Below are 9,988 nucleotides of genomic sequence, written 5' to 3' on the forward strand. Positions count from 1 at the left end.
GCTTGAATGCAATGAGGGGAACGATTTTGAAGCAAACTCACTAAATATTTTGGGAGGTGGCACGTGGTGGCGATGGTGGTTCAAATTTTTTGGAATTTTTTTATGTTTTGCTACTGCAAAAGGTTGGAATTGGTGGTGGGGATGTTGTGAGAAGTTTTGGAGTGGGTTAAAACTTTTGGCGTGGTGTTTTTTTGTTTTTTTTGTTTTTAGGGTTTAAAATCGTTAATGGAAGAAGTGTGAAGAAAGAATCGCGACTATTTAGTTTTGAGGAAGGGGATGCACGTGCATGCGAGATTTGGGCCCAAGCCCAATTCGCTTTCCGAAATTTTTAGATTTTTTTGCGCAACTTTAAACTAAAATTGCCGATTCGTTACTGGTCCGATTTTTGCGAATGAGATATGGAAACGATCAGGAGAAAATTTACAATCCAATGATCTATAAAACACGCTACTTTAACCGTGGATGATATAGAAAAAAAATGGAAAACGTCTCAAGTGCGTGCCTAACGTAAGTTATGTGATCGAATGAAATCTAAATTCATAGATAATGTCAAACTGAATCAAAATACGATTAAATGGCCTAAGAAATACAAATGAAAAGTTTAGCAATCACGGATGGAAAACCCGAGACCCCACCCCCAAACAAATTTTAGACAACAGAGTTTAGAAAATTTGTTTTAAACGTGGGTCTTTTAAAGTCAGATTCCCAAGACTTCCTAGATTACTATTTATTGTTTTAATATTTTTTTACTTTTTATTAATACAGATTAATATAAGGAAAAACAATAAAGCAAAAAATGCATAATTCACACCATAGAGGAACATGACTCAAAAACTAAGAAAACATGCAAGAGTGGAATATGTGAATTATGTTAAATGTGGACTTAGGATCCGGTAATTACAGCCACACACTCCATAGGGAGGGACCGGTTACCTAAATGGTGCACTACCAATATATGGAAGTGAAAGGAAGTACACCAAGTAACAAAGGTCAGTCCTTATAGACAGAGTCCTGTAAAAGGACTTCTTCCACATTAGGGGACAATAGCTCGTGAAAATGTTTTAACCATTGGCCATTGACTTGAAAGATATTGTTGTCCTTGGGATTTACCAAGGTGATTGCCCTGTAAGGGGTGACTTCAGTAACCAGAGAAGGACCACACCAACGGGTTTTTAATTTCCCAGGAAAAATATGTAGACGGGAGTTGTAAAGTTATACCTTTTGACCTACCACAAACTCTTTGTGCAAGATTTGCTTATCATGAACACGTTTTATGTTAGCTTTATAATCTTTCGTGAGATCATAATAATCACTATGGATTTCTTCAAACTCATTCGATTGTAACTTGCGCTTGACACCCACCTCATCAAAATTAAAGTTAAGGCTTTTTATAACCCACATAGCATGGTGCTCCAATTCAACCGGCAAATGACAAGGTTTCCCAAATACAAGTCTAAAGGGAGACATACCTATAGGAGTTTTGAAAGCAGTCCTATACGCCCATAAAGCATTAGATAGACGCTTCGACCAATCTTTCCTATCAGGATTTACAGTTGTTTCTAATATTTTTTTGATTTCCCTATTAGAAACTTCTACTTGTCTGCTAGTTTGTGGATGATATGGAGTTCCTACCTTATGTGTAACTCTATACTTTTTCACTAGAGATGCACCAAATCTATTGCAAAAATGTGTTCCACCATCACTAATGATGGCTTTAGGAATGCCAAATCGACAGAAAATATACTTTTTAACAAAAAACACAACTGTCTTATGGTTATTGCTACGACAAGCCATGGCCTCTATCCATTTAGAAATGTAGTCCACGACAACTAGAATATAAATGAAACCGTGGGAAACAGGAAAAGGACCCATGAAATCAATGCCCCATACGTCAAAAATTTCTACCACCATGATTGGATTTAATGGCATCATATTACGCTTCATGATTCACCCAAGTTGTTGGCAATGAACACACATCTTACAATGTACATGGGCATCTTAAAAAAGGGTAGGCCAATAAAACCTACATTGAAGAATTTTAGCATCTGTTTTCACACCACTAAAATGGCCACCACACTCTTTGTCATGGCAGAATGAGAGAACCTCATTATATTCCCACTGGGGATTACAACGACAAATAATCTTATCCGCACAATACTTAAAAAGGTAGGGCTCATCCCAGTAGTATATCTTAACTCTGGCGAAGAACTTCTTATGTTCATTTCTTAACCAATCATCAGGAAGAATATTAGACACTAAATAATTCACGATGTCAGCATACCATGGTGCAGAAAAAATAGCATACAGATGCTTATTAGGAAAGGAGTCCAGTATGGACTCAGAATCACTATCATCGTCATTTGTAAGTTTAGATAAGTGGTCGACAACAACATTTTCGACCCCTCTTTTGTTCTTTATTTCTAATGTGAACTCTTGCAGGAGAATAATCCATCAGATTAATCTCTGCTTAGCATCCTTCTTTGCGAGAAGGTACCTAAGGGCTGCATGGTCCGTGTAAACTAGAGTCTTAGAACCAACCAAATAAGGACGAAACTTATCTAAAGCATAAACGGCAGCTAAGAATTCTTTTTTAGTAGTGGTATAATTTCTTTGAGCATCGTTTAAAGTTTTACTAGTAGAACAAATAACAATGGATTTATTATCGAGTTTCTGTCCCAAGACAGCACCAACATCATAATCACTAGCATCGCACATGAGTTCGAAAGGTTTAGACCAATCGGGAGGCTGTATAATGAGTGCAGAGGTTAAGGCGGCTTTTAAAGTTTCAAAAGCCTGTTTACAGATAAAATTAAAATAAAAAATGGTATCCTTTCAAAGCTGATTAGTTAAAGGCCTAGCAATTTTTGATAAAATGCCTATAAAAACCTGCATGGCCTAGAAAGGCTTTAATATCACGGACAGTCCATGGTATAAGTAGAGTCACAATCTTATCTAGTTTTGCCTTATCTACTTCGATGCCATCACTAGATACAATGTGACCTAGCACTATTCTCTTTTTCACCATGAAATGGCATTTTTCCCAATTTAAAACCTGACTCTTCTCTTCACACCGTGTCAAAACCTTAGACAGGTTAGACAGGCAGTCAGTGGAAGAGTCTCCATAGATAGAAAAATCATCCATGAAAACTTCCATGAAGCGTTCTACCATGTCACTAAATATATGAAGCATACACCGTTGGAAGGTACCAGGAGCATTACGAAGGCCAAAAGGCATTCGTTTATAGGCGTATGTTCTAAAAGGACATGTGAAGGTAGTCTTTTCTTGGTGATCAATATCAATAATAATTTGAAAATATCCAGACTAGCCATCCAAAAAACAATAAAAAACATGACCAGCTAGACGTTCTAGCATTTGATCTATAAAGGGTAAAGGAAAATGATCCTTTTGTGTCATGGCATTTAATCATCTGTAATCGATACAGATTCTCCATTTTATAGGACCATGCGTTGCAACATATTCACCCTTGGCAATACGTACCATGGTAATCCCTAATTTTTTAGGAACTACATGAATGGGACTTACCTATTCGCTATCAGAGATTGGGTATATGATACCAGCATCGAGTAACAGTAAGACTTCTTCCCTAACCAACTTTTTCATGGCAGGGTTCAAGCGACACTGAGGTTCTCGAGAAGTCTTTGCGTTATCCTCCAAATGGATACGATGAGTGCAAACATTAAGGTCAATTCCCTGAATGTCGGCTAGGGACCAACCAATCGCAGAACGATGTTCCCTAATCACCCTAATCAAATGTGCCTCTTCATCCTTAGATAATGGAGAAGATATAATTACCGGATGACTACCATCCGGATCAAGTTGAATATACTTTAACTCAGAAGGAAGAGGTTTAAGCACCGGGGTGGAAGGAATGTCGATAAATGCTTCTAGAGGGTCCTCATCTTGAGTAATGAATACTTGCTTAGGTAGCAGGTCTTCAAACTCAGTAGATAGAGCAACAGAAGGGTCTACATTAGGTGTAGACTCAAAGATGGTGTTGACTTCCTCTTAGTAGGACTCATCGGTGAAATCTGTACTTCTAAAAGAAAGCAATTTATGCATCTGGTTTTCTGGATATGTGTTATTAAAATAATCTTGAGCTAAGCTCTCGATCATGTTAATCTCCCCATCTACAGACGAATCTGGTAACTATTTCATCATTTTAAAAGCAATTACCTCAACAAAAAGATAGCTAAAAGACAAGGACATCGAACCATCGCAGCAATTTATAAGTGCGTTGGCAGTTGCTAAAAAGGGACGCCCTAAGATTATCGGAATAAAGTCGTTAACGACTTCTGTATCGAGGATAACAAAATCAGCAGGATAGTAGATATCCTAAACCTTAACAAGAACATTTTCAACCACACCATTAGGATACTTAATAGATCGATCCGCTAATTTCAACGTCATTTTAGTAGGTTGCATCTCCTGTAGACCTATTTGTTTGTATAGATAATACGGGTGTAAGTTAACACTTGCCCCAAGGTCTAATAAAGCGGTGGTCGTGTGGGAATCTCCTAAGGTGCATTATACAGTCGGACGACTAGGGTCCTTATACTTAACGATTCCATTATGTTCTGATGAAGTTGGAAATTGCTCAATTAGAAAGGCGTCTTTAGGAATATTTGTCTTATGCCTAGTAGTGCACAACTCTTTAAGAAACTTATCGTGATGAGGTAACTTTTTAATTGCTTCAAGAAAGGGTAGGTTTATCGTTAGATTTTTGAAAACTTCCCTAATCTCGTCAAAGTGTGTATCATTGTTTAACATTGCTAATCTCTGGGGAAACGGTGGTTTCTCTCTATATTTAGCATATGGATCAACTGGATGTCTAACCTTGGCTTTCTGTTTTTTAGGTTGTGGTTTAACTGGTACCTTTACAGTGGTAAGCTCTTCAGTTTCTATTTCCGTATCTAGTTCAATATCCGGTGTAGGTACTACTGGTGGGGTAACTATAGGCATACTTACGGCGTTATCAACTACTCTGCTAGAACGGAGAGTGGTGATGACATTTAGCTCACCTACGTTTGCATTTTCTGTGCTAGATTTACCGTTTACCTTGAAGACTGTGTTTGTTGTTTTAGTATTAGGTATCGTTTGACCTGGAAACACACCTGTGGGTTGTACTTTCTCTTGTGCTAACTGTTGTAGGGAAAGTTGGATGGCTTGTAAAATCTATTGTTGGGATAGCAGAAAAGCATCAACAATCCGGTTGTGGAGTAGTATTTGTTACCTGTTGTGTGACAGGAAGTATGTCACGTTGATTATTAACAGGTGGGTTATGATAGTTATTATTTATCGGAACGATACCTCTATTAGCATTATAATTATTATAATTACCCTGACCTTGTCCTTGTCGTGGTGGAGCTTGGTTGTAATTGTTTGCTGGCCTAACATTTTGATTATTAAACCCTGGAGGTGTTACTTGTTAATTATTTCTCTAACTGAAGTTGGGATATTGTCTCCAAGGGGCGTTAGGAATAGGATAACTATTAATTGAGCAAATGTTATCTTGTTGTGATGTTTGTTGTTCATAGGCGAGAGCACAATAGGAGTCGGGATGTTCAGGACTCAAACAGAAATTACATGGATTGGAGTTGACATTCATGACGGGGATAGACTTTTGTTGAACATAAATAGCTTCTACATTTTTTGTGAGAGATTCTATTGAAGTTTTTAGTTCAAGATCGGGTTTAATCTCGAACATACCGGTGGCCTTAACTGTTGTAGAAGAACTAGCGGAACGGGAGATATCGTTACTACCCCAGTAGTTATTATTACGCTTTGTTTGATCTTCTAAAAATTTATAAGCCTCTGAGGATCCTTTACTAAGGAAACTACCCTCATTCATTATGTCAAGCACCTCTTTGTGGTGATGTAACAGTCCCTTGAAAAAGGCACGAACTAACGTATCTTTTGCGAGGTTATGTTGTGCACACTCTATAAGAAGTTTGGTGAAACGATTCCAAGCCTCTGAAATGGATTCATGAGGATTCTGTCGAAAGAAATGAATCTTGAAAAGCATTTCATCTGTCTTCAGTGGTGGGTAAAAATGTTCCATAAATAGTTGAACAAGTTTGGCCCATGAGTCAACAGAATTAGGCGCTTGGGCAGTTAACCAAGACACCGCCTTATCAACTAAGGTGAAAGGAAACACCCTCTGTTTAGTTTGTTCAGCACCAACCGTAGGATGGTGGAATGTGGTAAGGACTTGTTCAATCCTACCCATGTGCTGATAAGATTTTTCATGGTCTAACCCATGAAAAATGGGTAACATATTAAATATATTTGGGGGGATTTGAAAATCCCCCATTGGGTCTGCAAGAATGATGAAAGATTTTGGGCTATCGTTCAAGGCTTTGTAAAAGTTAGAGAGAGGAAACTCTCTTTCTTCAGCCATTATATCAGGTGTAGTGTGTGGTATACTAGCTAGAGGTGTAGTGAGTGGTATACTAGAAAGGCGTGTTTGTTGACGTTGCCGGTTGATTACGTTAGACATTTTACTTTTGCCTGACCTTAATCTCATGCAAGGCTAAGACCAATCTTAACTAAACGCGACGACACTCGAAACAATCCTGATATGCTAGTACAAACCTCTAACAGGAGATGCGAGGAGTGGAAGAAAGAGGTACCTGAATGCCTCCTTGCTTCCCTTATGAATAACGTCTTGTAAACGCGAGAACAAGTTAGAAACACTGAATAACTTGAAGTAATGGAAGTTTGAACTAACCTGTGGAAATCGGGCGGTTCATAAGAGGGGGCGGGGTGCGCTCCGAAGTAGCCTAGATAGGGCGCAGGGTACGCTCGTGTCTGACTCGAGGTCCAGGCACTTTGGGCGCGGGATGCGTTCTGGTTAAGCCTTGGCTGATGTCCAGTGTTTTGGGTGTGGGCTGCGCTCCAAATTTGCCTACCAAAGGCACAGGGTGCACTCTGTCCTTTGCTGATGTCCATTGTTTTGGGCACGGGGTGCTCTCCAAATATGCCTACCAAGCGCACAGGTTGCGCTCAGTGTATTTCGGCGAAGAAAAATTCAGTTCTGAAGCAAACAACCACAATTAGAATCAAACAAGGGTGGGTGGGTTTAATGGGACTTTGGGAAGACTAAGAATACTAATGAAAACAATTCTAAACGGAACTAATATGGCAACAGCGCCATTTGATAAAATGTAAAATGATAGTTTTACCTGCGAAAAAGCTACGAAACTTAACGCAAGTAAAACTAAAGCTATACTCGATTCTAATTATCAAAGTTTTTCTACTCTCAATGCTATTGCAATATAGAATATATCAAATCGCTGCAGCGGCGCCATTTGATAAAATGGTAAAATGATAGTTTTACCTTCAAATAAGCGACGAAACTCAAACATAAGTAAAACTAACCTATTTACGTGCTTATATTATCAAAGTTTTTCTACTCTCGATGCTATTGCAATATAGTTGGAATAGAAGATTCGTTCCACTCCTAGTTATTCAGAATTCTAAGTTAACTACGATTACCAGTCTATCAAAGTTAATGAGAGTAACGATGGAATTATACTACGATGGGTAACTACTAATCAATAAGCGAATAACGAAATGACGGAATTCAAATACTAACTTGACAATAGAGAATGAATTAGGGGAATTTGATTCCACCTTGATTCAACTTAATCAACTAACAAAGAATTGTCGTAATCCAAATTTCAATGCTTTTGCATAACAAACTTGTATTTCTAATCGCTAATTATTCATGGCAATCATTACCAAATAATAACTAGCATGTGAAGCAATGAAACTCATTCTCATGGTGAACTAATTACTTTCTAGATTTGAATAGATTATCACGATGATTTCTAAGTTAGCAAAAATCAAGTTTTCATCAAGGCTTCCTCAAACCCCTCTAATGGAGGTTTTAGCTTTGAATTATTATACTATCATTTCTTAAACAAGAACAAATATAACCACTCATTATTGAATAAATGAGTTAACTTTATAATCTAAATTAACAATAGTCTAAGATTCAGAATGGATTAAACCGAATTTAAAACTAATTTAGAACTAAGATTATGAATACTAATTATCAAATTAAAACAACTAATTATGAATTTAAGACAACTAAATCTAAATAAGAATTTAATCAATAAAATAAATTGAAATGAAAAACTAATACTTTATTATAAAACTAAATCTAATCCTAAATAATAATCTATTTTGTTCTAAACTAATTAATTTAATGTAAAAACTAGATCTAAAAATAAGTTCTTGGATTAATGGCTAACTAAAAAAATTAGATGCTGAAGAGTTAAGTCTTGTGTCTTCAAATGGAAGAGACAAGATCCACTTTTTCGTGCATGGGCTGACGAGCCATGCTTTGGGCAGGAAAATCGAGCCCAAAACCCAATTTCTTCAGTCCAGAGAGGCCTTTTCAGCTGGACTTGACTTCAACAGACTTTTCATCCAAATTTGATTCTCTGATTGGGTCAAGGCTTGGACCATTGTAAATCTCTATCCAATGCAGTCGTTTTGACATAAGGTAGGCATAACTCTGAGGTCTGAGTCCAAAGATACGGTCTTCCGAAGTTCTACTGACTTTTGAGCGCTATTTCTGCCCGCGTTGACTTTGACTTTTCAACTTTGACCGGGCTTTAAAAAGGCTTTTTCTCCTTGAATCTTGTCCTTTAGTCACATAACTTCTTAGCAACCAACCCTTGCTCATTTATCTTGCAAAAGTAACATATTTCTGCACATAATTGAGTCCAATGCCTGAAATACATAAAAGCACGTAATCAGCATTAACTCTTATTTATTACTCGCATAATGGGTCTAAAAATATTATTGTTAAGGGGTTCAAACTACAGTTTTGGGCTCCTATCAAACCACTCCAAAACAGCATTTTGCTTGTCCTTAAGCAAATATGAGACATTAGAATAAGTGACTAAAAATGGAGTTCTAACTACTCTCGTTTGGCCAAGTGCGATTGCATTGACCATATGCAATAAGGTCGTAAACCACTAGGAATTCCCTAGTGGACGAGTTATAGCCTCGTTAGAGTTTTCCAGTGAAGGTACTCACAAACTTCATCTATACTACAACCACTAAGAAATAAAACTATTGTTTTCTTATTTATGCCTCAATTATCTATACATCTCACTAGCAATAAATACAGAATAATCAAGTCAAAACCGAAGCTAATATATGCATAATAATCAATCATCTACGAATAAACATATATACAATGAGTAATACTATGGAATGTACTAACAGGTCCGTTTCTAAAAACTTGGAATAGCGTCCTTAAGTAAGTTCTCACATAAATGTCAAGACAAAAACTACTCTGATCTTTTCGGTCAAGTTTCGCTACTCCAGTGTGTAGTGGGCACACTTTACCTTACAATCTCAATGACACACAAGGAAGCCGAAGTCGATCAAACACATCTGCCACTTACTATCACACTAGCCTATTCCTAATTGAGCTAGAGGTCTTTATTAGGTGTTGCAGGGATTAGGAGATGGTTTAAGAAGGAAGGAAATGGATATTTAAAAAGGACAAGTCTGAGATAATAGGATCTTCATATTACATAACTAGAGAAACCCTTGTTCTTTTGCTTCCACACTTTGTTTCTATCCTTAGCCTTTTATTCTTTTGGAGTTTTTATTTTGTTTCTATTTTCATTTTTCCTTTCTTTTTTTTGGATTACCTAACTAATTTTTGTTTACACAGGTTTTTCTCTTCTCTTTTCTTCACACATCCGATTCTCCGACTCATGCTAAATTGGGTAGGTTGATATATATATTTTTTATTTTGTTTTGTTTTTATAAAAGGGTAAAGGAATTGTGGTTTATGAAAGGCTAAAGAAAGGCTCAGAGGGGTGACTAGCGGAAAATAATTTCATAAGGTTTGAATTTCTGGCTATATCGATCTAAAGAAGGCCTAAATTCTTTCTTAGGATATGGTATAGTGATCGAGCAAGTGGACGTGTGATTTCTCTA

The sequence above is a fragment of the Coptis chinensis genome, chromosome 2 (assembly GCF_015680905.1).
Source record: "Coptis chinensis isolate HL-2020 chromosome 2, ASM1568090v1, whole genome shotgun sequence".
In the NCBI taxonomy this organism is placed as follows: domain Eukaryota; kingdom Viridiplantae; phylum Streptophyta; class Magnoliopsida; order Ranunculales; family Ranunculaceae; genus Coptis; species Coptis chinensis.